Here is a 15145-nt window from a genome sequence, read left to right as displayed (position 1 = left end):
AGCGAGCTTTACCGAGAGTGGCTGAGGGTGCGGTCGACTGAAGTACGATGAAGACGAGCTCCACTGTATTAGTTCACAGTACCAATGTCAAAGACGGCCATTCTGTATTAGAAAAATTTCAAATTTGCTCTGTAATGGGGAAGTATAGTTAATAATAGAATAACCAAATATATTTTTTATTAGTTACCCAAGATTTGAATAGAAAGAACTCTGTTTGCAAGCTAAACGAACCAATCCCCGGTATAATGTGTTAACCACCTATTCTCACAAATAAATGATCCTGGACGCTGGCCGCTATAGAATTTGCTCCGTGAGTCGATCAGAAACGTGTATTTGACTGTTGATGAGAGTTGCGTACGAACAGCGTTCACCGTAAATATGGTCAATGTTCGCGAGAGTAATAGCACTCAAGGTCGTACTTTCCATGGTCTACATCGCATATCTGGTTGGTGCTTGTTATATTAAACGATAGTATTGTGCGGGAACAGTGGATTCGTGCTGGCTGAGCAGTATTACTTTGTTTCATTGCAGGCTGGAAACGCTGTGTTGTGACCGGACGTCACTTCTCGGACGACGTTGAACTACTGAAACGTTATCTCGAAGAGCATCTAGTCTTGAGATACTCATTCACCTTTCCTTTCGGAATTAGGTCAAGTTATTGATGATATAGGTTGTAACATTAAAGTGAAAATGATAGCTTCAAGGGGATGATATATATAGAGATAGGCACACATCATATCTGAATAACTTAAACTTGTAATACCTTAGATAAAATAAAACGTAATTATGAAAAATCTAGTTCAGAATATTTATTTCCGGTGTCAACCGTTTGAAACTGACGTTGGATTTTTAATTAGGGAATCGGCAGTTAGTAAGGGACGGCTGGAAGTATGGGTCACTTGGCGTTTCTTTGTCATCAGACAGCGAATAGCGAACGCGTTGAGTGCTTGGTATAAAGCGCTTACATCACTTAGCTTCTTGCAAGAACTTGAGTGATTTAGCTGTTGAGTTTGTGTCGAAGCTGGTGAACGTTGTAATTTTTGGTGTCAGTTTATACTGTTAAAGGTAAAAGAGCAATGTCACCATACTAGTACTGTATTTAAGAAGTCTAGTGTAGGTTGTACCGCAATAATGAAATCCCGTTCACTCAAGTCGCTGTCCGTTACCGCCATGTTTTAATGTGCAGTGTTAGTCGAGCAGTATGGGCCACACCAAAGTCGATTGCTATGGACCACATAAGTAAATCTTTTCTTTCTTTTCAGGGCACGACGCCAAGTTTATAGAAGATGTGTGGTCTAAAACAGCAATAAAGTTAGCGGTTTTCAAGTGGGTCTGGAAGATGAAATAACTGAAAGTGTGCTGTCACCGTTTCAGTGTTCCTAGAACCACACTGCTTCAGAGGACAGTAAAATCAGATGCCTAGAATCACTAGACATCTATGACACCTCAGGTGAGGTTTTCCTAACCAATATTGTCTGTGGGGAATCGTTGAATAAAACCGGATCTGGTGTGAAAGATGTGAGGCCTGGGCACAAACTTTGTACCGACGTTGAGGATTCCTTGCACTGAAAACAGTTTTCAAATTTGAAAATTAGGCAAGTATTGTTCAACTAACTTGCATCGTGCGAATGAACCAAAATATTGTTTCATAATAAAATTTAACTTTGAATTTGAAGTTTCTACTTTTTTGTTATATTATGCTTTTGACATGTAAACAGGGTGGCCGAGCGGTTCTAGGCGCTACAGTCTGGAACCGCGCGACCGCTATGGTCGCAGGTTCGTATCGTTCCTCGGGCATGGATGTGTGTGATGTCCTTAGGCAAGTTAGGTTTAAGTAGTTCTAAGTTCTAGGGGACTGATGACCTCAGACGTTAAGTCCCATAGTGTTCAAAGCCATTTGAACCATTTGAAACATATAAACAGGTCACATTTCTTTGTGAACCATAAAACGCCTTTGTTATTTGAAAACCTATATTTTGTTTCCAGAATGAAATTGCTGTATTTTGTTGTAAGGCCTGTGCAACGCAATACTTACATTAACATCTAGAATTGTAAGTCTAGGAAAAGTTCTTCTTTCTGTGCGTTTTGGTTAAAGATATTTACACAGAAACAAATGTCAAGCAAAGGTTTTACGCAGCTGTACCTCATTTCAAAACAACAACAAACGTTTTATACCAACTGTGGCCTAAGTGACACATATTAGCTGCCGTTCGCTTACCAAATGTTGTACCCGCAGCCGTTCCAATGGTAAATCAGCAGCGATGCTGCCTTCTCAATCGAAACGGCTGTGGTACTACAGCACCCAGAGACCATAAAAAGTATTTCCAGTGTTTCGCAGCAGATTTCGAATTTTCATAACATAGATGTAAAATCCAGGTGGAATGTACGATGGACGTTCAATAAGTAGTGCAACGATTTTTTTTCTGAAAACATTGGTTTTATTTAGGATTCCAATACACAATATTATTCTCCAGTCTTCTTGGTACAAAATCCTATATTTCAACGTAATCTCCATTCAGTGTTACGGCCACGCCACCTTACTGGAAGCGCCTGTATGCCCGCAGGGTATCACTCTACTGGTCGACGTAGGAGCCAACGTGTTGCTGCATCAATTACCTCTACTTCATCCACGTACTGCTTTCCGCGGTATGCACCCTTCATTGGTCCGAACAGATGGAGTCGGAAGTTGCGAGATGCGGATTGTACAGTGGGTGAGGTAGAACATTACAATGAAGTTTTGTAAGCTTCTCTTTGATGCACAGACTTTTGTGAGGCCTCAAATTGTCACGGAGGAGGAGGAGTTCGCTTCATTTTAGTGGCAACGAATGAGAGTGTCCACACGTTCAAATATTGCAGGAGTAACAGCTGTGTGCGGCCGGCCGGCATGCGGGAGATTGGACAGGTTTGCGCGACCTTATTGCGATGATGACAGACACCTCGCCCAACGATTCACATGCTTTTGTTCACTGACAGGTCTCCGTAGACATTCTACGCCTATGAATTTCTGCAAGGCTCTGGTTTTCCTCCGAAAGAAACTCAGTCACGGCTCTCTGCTTGGAACGCACCTCCTTTACAGACACCATTTTGGAAGCTACGTGTAGAGGCGCCACCTATCGGAATTTCATGAAACCTTAGGGGCTGTTGTAGGAATATCCCACGATGTCCCAAACAAATTCTGTATTTTTTCAACCGAAACTGGCGGAGGAAAACATGTGTTCATTACTGATTGAACCCCCTCGTAGTTCAATACTCTGCCAATGATTTAATAGTTCAGTCTAAAGAAATAACCACTAGTGAAAGTTCGCGGCTTATTCCGGGAGCTTTGCCTTTAAGGGATGTGAAATCATTTGGCTGCGCCGGCGGTGCGCCTTTAAGCAGCGGTGCAGATCCGCAGGCAGCGCTCGCTTCCTGACGGGCGGCCGCGCTGCAGCGGCGCTCTCATTACGGCCGCCTAATTTGTGGCAGCGCCCGTCTGGGGCGGCGCCCCGCCACAAGGCCACTGGGTCATCGTTCGCCGCTCTAATTACCGCCGTGATTTACAAGTGTCTCCCAGCCGGCCAGCGCCCCTCTCCGCTCGATAGCCGCGCGGACCGCTGCCACCCGCCGCCGTCGCAATAAGCGCTGCCATCTTATTGTGAGTGTGCTCACTCTGCGCACCCCACACTCCGTATTTCTCTTGACGTATTCACATGAGGAAAACTGACCAAAAATATACACTACAGACGCGAAATTTAACCGACAGGAAGAAGATACTGTGATATGCAAATGATTAGCTTTTCAGAGCATTCACACAAGGTTGGCGCCGGTGGCGACACCTACAATGTGCTGACATGAGGAAAGTTTCCAACCGATTTCTCATACACAAACAGCAATTGACCGGGGTCGCCTGGTGAAACGTTGTTGTGATGCCACGTGCAAGGAGGAGAAATGCGTACGATCAGGTTTCCGACTTTGATAAAGGTCGGATTGTAGCCTATCGCGATTGCGGTTTATCGTATCGCTACATTGCTGCTCGCGTTGGTCGAGATCCAATGACTGTTAGCAGGATATGGAATCGGTGGGTTCAGGAGGGTAATACGGAACACCGTGCTGGATCCCAACGGCCTCGTATCACTAGCAGTCGAGATGACAGGCATCTTATCCACATGGCTGTAACGGATCGTGCAGCCACGTCTCGATCCCTGAGTCAACAGATGGGGACGTTTGCAAGACAACAACCGTCTGCACGAACAGTTCGACGACGTTTGCAGCAGCATGGACTATCAGTTCGGAGACCATGGCTGCGGTTACCCCTGACGCTGCATCACAGACAGGAGCGCCTGCGATGGTGTACTCAACGACGAACGTGAGTGCACGAATGGCAAAACGTCATTTTTTTCGGATGAATCGAGGTTCTGTTTGCAGTATCATGATGGTCGCATCCGTATTTGGCGACATCGCGGTGAACGCACATTGGAAGCGTGTATTCCTCATCACCATACTGGCGTATTACCCGGCGTGATGGTATGGGGTGCCATTGGTTACACGTCTCGGTCACCTCTTGTTCGCATTGACGACACTTTGAACAGTGGACGTTACATTTCAGATGTGTTACGACCCGTGGCTCTACCTTTCATTCTATCCCTGCGAAACCCTACATTTCAGCAGGATAATGCACGACCGCATGTTACAGGTCCTGTACGGGCCTTTCTGGATACAGAAAATGTTCGACTGCTGCCCCGGCCAGCACATCCTCTAGATCTCTCACGAATTGAAAACGTCTGGTCAATGGTGGCCGAGCAACTGGCTCGTCACAATACGCGTCACTACTCTTGATAAACTGTGGTATCGTGTTGAAGCTGCATGGGCAGTCAACCTGTACACGCCATCCAAGCTCTGTCTGACTCAATGCCCAGGCGTATCAAGGCCGTTATTACGGGCAGAGGTGGTTGTTCTGGGTACTTATTTCTCAGGATCTATGCACCCAAATTGCGTGAAAATGTAATCACATGTCAGTTCTAGTATAATATATTTGTCCAATGAATAGCCGTTTATCATCTGCATTTGTTCTTGGTGTAGCAATTTTAATGGCCAGTAGTGTATGTTTTTTCGAATATACAGGTCGGAGGAAAAACAACCTAGTAGCTAGGTCAGGGAAGGGTAGCAGATATCGAGTCGAGCAAGTTTTGACTACGTCTCTGTTAAAGTGTGTTTGTTTTGTCCATTCATGCTCTCTGTACATTAACGAAAATGATAAAATGTGGCCTTTCGATTTCATTACTAACAACATCGCACCATACACACAGTTGGTAAAAGTCATGGAATAAGTAAATAAAGTCAAGCGTCGGCACGCCAGGTGGGGACGTTAGAGCAGAGAGGACTGTGAAGAAGACGTCAGCCAATTGCACGCGGACCGCCCCCTCTCTAGGACGACAACGCGACAGCAGCACCCTCTACGCGAAGAGAACATAAGCGCTGCACCCGACTGGCTGCGGTCCAGTTGAAGACTAGCAGTTCTGCGAGTTCTACAGCAGCGAGTTCAAGAATAGGATCAAGACTAGTCATTTCTCTTCTACCATGTAGCATTGTCTATACTGAAGAGATTTCTTATTTTGTCCGTCGTCCTTTGCCTGCGACACTTCTGTTTAACACAAAGTTATGTATTGTAATCATTTCCTTTTGTAATACACTTTATTAATACGATTTGCTTGAATTGTTGTCTAGCGATCTGAGAAAGCAGGTTTCCTAGGCACCCCGTATTTGACGAGTAAGCAGGATACAAGACCATGAATGGCTGCAATGGTCTCCAATGTAGTACAGTACTTTGGGAATCATTGAATAGTTCAACCTAAGGAAATAACCCCTAGTGAAAGTTTTCGGGTCACCCATTCCATGTAAACACAGTCCACACCATTATGGAGCCCCTACCAGCTTGCACAGTGCCTCGCTGACCACTTGGTTCCGTGGCGTCGTGGGGTCTGCACAACACTCTGACCCTACAATCGGATCTTACCAACTGAAAACGGCACTCATCTGACCAGGCCACGTTTTTACAGTCGTCTAGGGTCCAACCTGTCCGGCCAAGAGTCGGAAGAGGCGTTGTATGCGACGTCGTGCTGTCAGCAAAGGCACTCGTGTCGGTCGTCTGTTGTCATACCCCATTAACTCCCAATTGTGCCTCACTTTTCTACGGACACGTGTCATCGCACGTCCCACATTAATTTCTGCGGCTATTTTAGGCAGTGTTACTTGTCTGTTAGCACCGACAACTCTACGCAAACGGCGCTGCTCTGGGTCATTAAGTGAAGGCCGTCGGCCACTGCGTTGTCCGTGGTGAGAGGTAATATCCGAAATTTTGTATTTTCGGCACACTCTTGACACTATGAATCTAGAATATTGAATTCCCTAACAATTTTCGAAATGAAATGTCCCACGCATCTAGCTGCAGCTACCATCCCGCTTTCAAAGTCTGTTATTTCCAGTCGTGCGGCCACACTCGTGTCGGAAACTTTTTCATATGAATCAAGTACAAATGACAGCTCTGCCAATGCACTCCCCTTTTATATATTGTGCACGCGATGCTACCGGTATCTTTAGATGTGCATATCTGTTATCCCATGCTTTTTTCATCTCAGTGTAAAGTACCACATGTCGACCATCATAGGTTGTTGTTTTAACAATTAATGACATTGCGATACTTCTAGCCTAGATCATGTAACAGCAAAGCTCTACCCAGTGGACAGTACAAAAATGCTCGTCTAACGTAACCAACAACGCACAGAAATGTAAAGTTTGTATAGCTTTGACTGTCTGATTAAAACCGTTACCGTCGGTTAATTTAACTACTTTTTGTTATGGTCATCAGTCCGAATATTGGTTTGATGCACCTCTTCACTCTAGTCTGTCCTTTACAAGCCTCTTCATCTCAGAATAACTAATGAAACCTATATCCATTTGGTCCAGCATACTGTATTCATGCCTAGATCCCTGTCCAATTCCCTCAGCTCCGCCTCGTACAATTCGACTACATTCCATTATATTTGTTTTGCTTTTTTTGACGTTCCTGTTATAATCTCCTTGCAAGATGGGTTATCTCGCATGCCGCAGATACACAGGGAAGCGTATAGCAGGCGCAACAACTACGGACGGGTACAAATGGAGAGGCCATACCAACCTGTGGTTCCTGAAGAGAGGCATCGGACTTTCCACCTATTGCAAGAGTAACCAACCGTCTGGATGATTGACTGATCTGGCCTTGAAACAATAGTTCTTGCTATTATAATTTTAATTAATATTCTGTTTAAACTGGTTGCTGGTGAGGAGGAAAGTTAGTTATTAGTATTTTATTAATGATCTAATTCATAAGCAGCCATATCACAGTCATCACAGTCGCTCAAGAAAGTTACAATTAAGCTGTACTTGTTTAATCAAAATCGGACGATGACTCTCCTTGTCCGCAGTCTTGGTTTTCTGCGTTGCGTAGTCAGTCGGGAAACCTCAGATCAAGCGGAAAGTTTGCTTTGATTATCCGATGAAATAATGGAGCTCTTGGATCTAATAATTGCAGGTTCGTTTCCAATTCATCGGAATTTCCCTTCTGATTACCAACGAAACGACACCTCCGTGCAAATTTCCAATTAGACAATACATATATAATGAAATTCCTTACACACCTTTGATGTAAATGCTCAGTATATATTTTCTTGAGTAGCATACAATACATTTTCAATCTCTTTCTTCCAGTAATCTCGATAGCAAAATTACAATTATTCAATGCGGCTATTCGGCACGGAGAAGATCCTAGAAGACCCTTCAACACACCAGAGAGAATATTACAAAGAATAATTATGCGCTCATGGAATAATAACAGTACTGTACTACTTTGCGCATCGATTCTGCGAGTATATAGAGGGTCAAGTAGGAAACGTAATTCACTCATAGAATTGTGCAGGGATAATTAGTAGAATATAAAGATATATAACACTATGCTCGTACTACGAACGACATAAATCAATGAGAAACTACAGCCGTTAATCTTTCCGACGGCATGCAGCTTGCAGTTTAATTAGCGATTGCAATATTCAGCACAACAGGTATTAACTGAAGAAATTTACTTTACACTCACAAAGTTTTGCACGCTTGTCCGTGATCAGCTGTCCTTCCATGCCAGTCGCTCAACAACGTTGCATATGCGACCTAGGGCGGCACTGTGCTTAATGTGCTTGTGCGTCAACGTACTGCCCCTGAAGCTGGTGAAAGACATGAACGTAGCATTAGGGTTGATCCTGATCGAGAGAAACTGAACTTTATAGGTAGGTTCCAGCTGTCATTAACTTACACTTTGAAACGAAATGGTGATATGTTTTTGCAAGATTATTTTTTCTTCCAGGTGTAGTCCTAAATACCTGCACCCCCCCCCCCCCACCAGCCTAGGAATATAATTGCCTCCTGATGCTATAGCCGAGTTTTCATTTATGTAAATTTTACCGTTTAACAGCATTTATGTTGTCTTGTTAAATGCTGCTGACATTCTACTTTTCCTCCACTACTGCAGCATTCGGCCAAAGACTGTCTTGATTTGATCTGAGCTGCACCGCTGAATAGAAGAGAACGTCATCAAAATAGTGCTGACGTGATAGAAGACAAACGAAGTTTCGTTAGCTGACAGATTCGTACAGAACTCTCATTCATTGATATCAAACAGAACAGGTAATGTCACAGAGAATGTTTGAATACGAAATATTACATGAAGTGCTGTATTATTGTAACAAAAGGAGGAAAACAACGATTTTATAGAGGAAATGCTTTCCGTGATTTAGCAGAAAGCTGAAAAAGAAGTCCACATCAACGCAGACCACGCAATGTGTTTGAATACTATTTCAAGACGCAGTGGTTCGGATCTTAAGAGTCACAGTTCTCACAATGTGAACATCCACATTTGTCACCCAACTACGTAGTGAGTAACATTTCACTGTTTACCCGTTCATCCATTCAACAGTTTGCCTGTTCGTGCTTGTGAATTGTGGTACAAAGATGTGGAAAACAGCAATGTAAAATTTGACATCAAAATGTATTTTTTTAGGATTCAGACGTGTGGAAAGAACACTGTGTCACTTGACAAGTATCAGAAAAAAATTGTGGGATGGAAATTTAATCTGAGGAGTTGTGCCTTATACCAAACATGGTTCACACAAAGAAGTATGAATGTCTGCAAGTGCTACCATCTGTTGGCGATGACAAGCAACAGAAGGCAGTAGTGGATTTTATTTCGTATTTTGTAGTTGTGCAGAGTAGTAGGGAAAGCTAGACTCATCTGCAGCAACTACGTATTTCAAAGTATTTATGGAGAGTTTAGACATATCACAAATTGCATTATATGCTTGTGATGGCAATTGAAATTCATCGCAGAACTTGTACGCTTTCAAGCAATAACATTGCTTTCGTCAACTATCTTGTTTGATGGATAGCCCGTAAGCACGAATTTGTGGTTAAAGAGACTTATTTAAGTCTAAAAACTAAATATAACTCTCTCAAGACCCTGTTCTATCGATGTATCTGGAACAAAATCGAGGTTTCAAGACTCAGCGACTAGATCCAAGTGTTCCCGGACCTATCTGTCTGAATTCTAGTGCGCAGTTTATTAACATCAATTCCAGACCAAGCCTTTTGATTTTTTTAAATTTGGTATAGTTGAACTTATGTTTTACAGCTCATCTTTTTCTCAAAAATGCTTCTGAGTAGCATTTCATATATCTAATGTCTGCTAGGTAAGTGCAGGAGATATTTTTCCAAAATTTTTTCAGTCAAAACAGAAGCATCTTTAATAGCATGTGTATTCAGAGCGTTTGGATATTCTTTAACATCCTGTAAAGTATTTATAAACATTGTTTGTTAGATCCTTAACGTACTTTTTTGAAAAGAACTTTTTAATATGCAACAAAAAATCAGAGTATTCGAATACTTTCGAGCACGATTAATAGTGATTGGCTGTTTCAATTTAATTGTGTGTGTGTGTGTGTGTGTGTGTGTGTGTGTGTGTGTGTGTGTGTGTGTGCGTGCGCGTTTACGTAATTTTCATAAACAGTGCTGTGGATGCTTTTGAAGATAGTGGTGTTGGGCAAAAATTACTTACTGCACTGTGGTTGATTGAAAACTTTTCGCCCCAGCACCATCTTTCACCGTGATAGGCTGAAAAAGTCCCCCCCCCCTCCATATGCCATCTTTAATTTTTAAATTAGCCACTACGATAATTTTTAAATTTCCTGTCATCCGCAATCTTTGATTTTAAATTTCCCTACAACTCACCATCTTTTTATTTTTAAATATCCCGCCATCTTAAATTTTCCACCGTCCGCCTTCTTGGATTTTTCAATTTCCCACTATTCACCATCTATAACATTTAAATTTTCCACCATCACTCCTCTTTAATTTGTTAAATCTACCGCCATCCGCCATCTTGATGACGTCATTGGAATAGGCATGGCTTGTGAGATCACAGTTATGCAGTCATATATTAGGGGGGCACAGCTTGTGATGTCACAAATGTAAAGAAATTAAGACCTTTTGACTAGGTGGGCCAAAGTTGCCATAGCATTTGTACTCAAGGGAGTGAGTATTTTGATATCACGCAGTAGATCAGAGGGACAGAACTCAATGTGGTCAAGCTTCGTCCTGTAGAAAAATGGCGCCTCAGTGCTATCTCGCGACTGGAAATACATGAGGACAAACCATGTCTGTGATATACCTTTGTGCTGTCACAGTCCCCTCAGTTATTACCAGTTGAATTCATGCTCTGTGCACCTCACACAGTCAAGCCAGGAGATGCACTTCTGCCCCCTTCCAGAACATTGGAAGAATGGATCCATTCCCCAGGTCACTGCCGTACTCTCCGACGATGCTCATGAGGGTTAGTGCAGAACCACAATTCATCACTGAACCGATGCAAAGCCATTCACCAGCAGTCCATGTATCTCAGACATAGCTCCACCCCAAACACTGTTAGTTTTGTGTTCTTAACGACAATCTACGCGTAGGTCGGTAATTCGCTTGTCCATCTGCTACTAATCTCTTACTAATGGTGCTGCATGACACAAAGTTGTAGGGAGTCCGTTTCTAGTTGTCGCATTACAGGCACAGTTGTGAAGGTGTTGCACTGTGCTCGGTGCACAATACGGCGAATTCTCCCTTGTGGCGGACAGATATGATCGACCGCAACCGTGATGATGAGTAAGTATGCCCGCGCTCACTCTCCCAAGTAGTTCAGTATCAGGCCACCGTCATATCTGAATCCACCACATTGCGCTATTCGCCCAGGTGGCCAAAGGGAGACCCTCAATGAGGCCTCTTTCAAACTCCGCCAGGTGTCGATAATGCTGCGCTGTCTCGTACGAGTATGCGGCATCTTTGGGTTCTCCACAGTGTTCACTCAACATCTGACACTGTTGACATCCCTTATATACCCTTCCAGCCTGGTAACAAAGTAAAGACCAACAACACTAGTGCATTCGCATGGTCGTCTGCCTGTTGCAAAGAATTGAAACAGTAATCATTTACAAACCCACCGATTTTGTGTACATGTACAAAGTTACATTGAAATATGACCATGTGTTCTAAGCGCTCAGCTTTTTTTGTCAGGCACTGTATATTTAATGTGAAACATGCAAGGTTATTTTATGTTATTATTTTAAGTACTGTTTTAGATTTTATTTCCCTAATTATTTTGTTTGTCACATTAACACTTTGAGACTTCCTGACAGATTAAAACAGTGTGTCAAAAAAAAAAAAAAGGTTCAAATGGCTCTGAGCACTATGGGACTTAACTTCTGAGGTCATCAGTCCTAGAACTTAGAACTACTTAAACCTAACTAACCTAAGGACATCACACACATCCATGCCCGAGGCAGGATTTGAACCTGCGACCGTAGCGGTCGCGCGGTTCCAGACTGTAGTGCCTAGAACCACTCTTCCACCCCGGCCGGCCAGTGTGTCAGACTGAGACTCGAACCCGGAAACTTTGCCTTTACACAGGTTCGAGTCCCGAACAGTAGTTGCAAATGAGCATACCCTTCACTTCAGAGTGAACATTCAATCTGGAGACGTGTCATTTTGTAATTTTAATGTACCACATATAAATGGCGACAAACATCTTCCTAGTGTGTATTCTTCCACTAGTCGACAAATAATGTCACTTTTGTTATATGTCTCTCCATGATTCATAGACGTTTACAAAGCACCTGCATATGACTGCTTGCTCTACAAGGCCTATTGTATTGTATACACTGGATTATTTATCATATGTTTGTATTACATTAGTTAGATACGATGCCACTTTGCATGCCTTTTATTTATGTTTAACAGATCTGAAGATGTTTCAAACCAGTTATCAGTATAAAAAGAAGACTGACATTGCATTGACATTTTACATTTCAGTAGTCTGGGTTTCTCTGTTTGACATTGTGCCAAGCCTTCGTTCAAATAGCTTTTGTACCTTCCGTTTTCTATGTTTTTAGTTAATGTTCACTTAACCTATTAGACACACAAAGTTTTTGGACCTTTCATGGTTACTTATTGACGGTTTGCCTGTTTGCACCCATCTCGGCATCATCAGGCGATGGTCGTATAGTGGTTTTTCTGGTGTTTCCCAGCATAAGTGGTTGGTATTGTCAAAGGTTCACTCTTATTTGCTGGTGGCAAACTGGAGAAAAGTCCATGGCTGAAGATCAGAAACAGCAGGGAGGAGCTGGGACATTTAACTGATAAACTGCAGAAACTAATATTTGAACGAAACAGCTTCCATATTAGCTCTGATGTTGTTTATTTATTTACCAAAGTGCCACTTAAAGACGGAGCATTCTGCTGTGGGATATCATCAAGCTCTTCCACGCATGTCTCACTATGCGGAAAGGCGATTTCTACGAACAGCCAAAAGTCATTGCCAGTCAGGGGTAACAGGGTTTCTACGCCACTTTGTTAGTGCATGTTGTATACATTCAGGGGCAAAGTTGACTGATTTATGACCTTCTCCCCCTCCCCTTAACCCATTATTCTGCCAAATGGTTTATGATCTGCTGGAGGTTGATCTACGAACCCCTGGGGATAATCTGTCCTTAAGAGAAACCCACCATCCACCCCTCCCCTCGTCCCCTCCTCCTGCCCCACCCTTCTGGGAACCCACCTTGCTGATACAAGCACACTTTTGATATCAAATTAATTGATTAATTAATTTGTCCTCCACTCCCACCCTTCTCCCCTTCCCCATCTGGAATTTGGTGGGAAAAGGATGCAGTCCATGCTGAAGAGGAAGGATTACACAGCAGGTAATTCAGATCAATGACAATTACATAGCAAAGGATATACTGTTTATTTAAAAATTCAATGTTCTGGTTTTGGATATCTCTTGCTCATCATGCTCTGCTGTATTGGAAGATGTAGGTCTTTTAAAATATATCAAAAATAAGTAATTAAAGAGATCGTTTTTTTCCAGTCGCACAAGGAATAGTGATACGAAATCAATGCCAACAGAACTCACTGCACGTAATTATACGGTTGAAAACCTTTCACATTGACTGCAGGGCATTTTGCACACACACACCAACTGCTTTGCTGGGCTGCACCAAATGTCGATGTCCAACAGACCGCACTATGCTCGTTTGGGCCCTGCAAATGCTGTTGGCTGTGGCACTTCCAGCCGGCTCACGCTATATGCAGACTGGAAGTCTCAATAATTTCCGAACAAAGTTTTGGGTGGCAGCAGCACTTTGCTACTGATATCTAAGAAACACACTCTGTGCCATTGCTTAGGAGAGTTCAGACCAACCTGTCCAAACCAGTAGACCAAGTGTCTCAGAATATTGCGCTTATTTTTTGTGATTGTTTGGTAGCCAGGCCACACCTACAACCGCGTTCCTCTTTGTTCAGGCCGTTTTCCTGTGCCACTTCAAGTGGCTGCTTCTGCTTGCAGCACCTGCACAATCTGCTCCCAAAGACACACCTTCCATACTAGGTCTAGGGAAGTAGCTGCTCTATGTGCTTGTCCCACTGTGCAGATGCTGAGTGAGTTTGTTCACAATACCACCGGCAGAGGATGCTGGAAGAAGCAGCCTCCCACCCCTCTTCCCTCCATTTCCCTCATCTCCTACCCCTCACATCACTGGTTACTTCAAGTTGGACAAAGCATCAAGTGGCGGCAGCCCTTTGATATTGGTGGCGGCCACCCTTTGATATTGATACCTAGGGAATTCTCTCTTTCTCTCTCGCTCTCTCTTGCAGGTGGCTACTTCCTGCACAGCGAACATGTCATGAGCCACACTAGCCACTCCTTTGTCCTGAACAAAGTACTGGATATCTGGTAAATCCCTGCTGTGGATGTCTTGGAAATATCCCTCACTTTATCAGATTTATTGACTGATTAATTAATTAATACCCTTTGTGTGCAGACAGCTTTTCTATGCATTCTATTGGTGTATGCTAAGACTGGTATATGTGGCAGGATTTGATCCCGCAACTGCCCAGTTACCAAACCCTTCCAGATATTTTCCCTTTGCCTCCTGTTGGCGGATAGTGGCACAGTTAGGTCATTTGGCAGGAGGCCCATTACGTTGGAGGTGGCTGAGAATTTCAAATTTCAGCTTAGCTGTATGCTATGTCCTTAAGCAATCTGTGAAGGGGCTGGACTGATGTCTGCGCTCTCAGTACCACTATTGGGAACAATAAATTGACCAAATGGGGAGTTGATGTCTCGATTGGAAGTGTTGCTGTATAAAATGATAGTTGAAATTTAAAATTTCGGCGTGAATTTATACCGTCACGGTATACCACATCTGGAATACGACGGATTTCATTGGCCACCTAAAAGTTCTTAATACCTTGGTACACAGAGCACATACGATCTCAGACGAACAAAACGTATCATTGGAACTCAAACACCTAAAGGCTGTGTTCCCCGGAATGGATACGGCAACCGCCAAATCCAAAGGGCCTTCAGGCAGCAGAAGCGCAGTAGGGACCAAGATCAAAAATAAATGAAAGAAGATAAAAAAGGCCTGGAATTTCTACTTTTGAAGGCAAGGTATCGTCGAGAACAGGGAGACTGTTGAGGCAACACAATATCGACACAGTCTTCCAACCACTGGCTAAGATGCGAGGCGTACTAGGAATTGTGAAAGAT

Source organism: Schistocerca nitens, chromosome 1, assembly GCF_023898315.1.
Source record: "Schistocerca nitens isolate TAMUIC-IGC-003100 chromosome 1, iqSchNite1.1, whole genome shotgun sequence".
Classification (NCBI taxonomy): Eukaryota; Metazoa; Arthropoda; class Insecta; order Orthoptera; family Acrididae; genus Schistocerca; species Schistocerca nitens.
Note: the sequence above shows the minus strand (reverse complement) of the source record.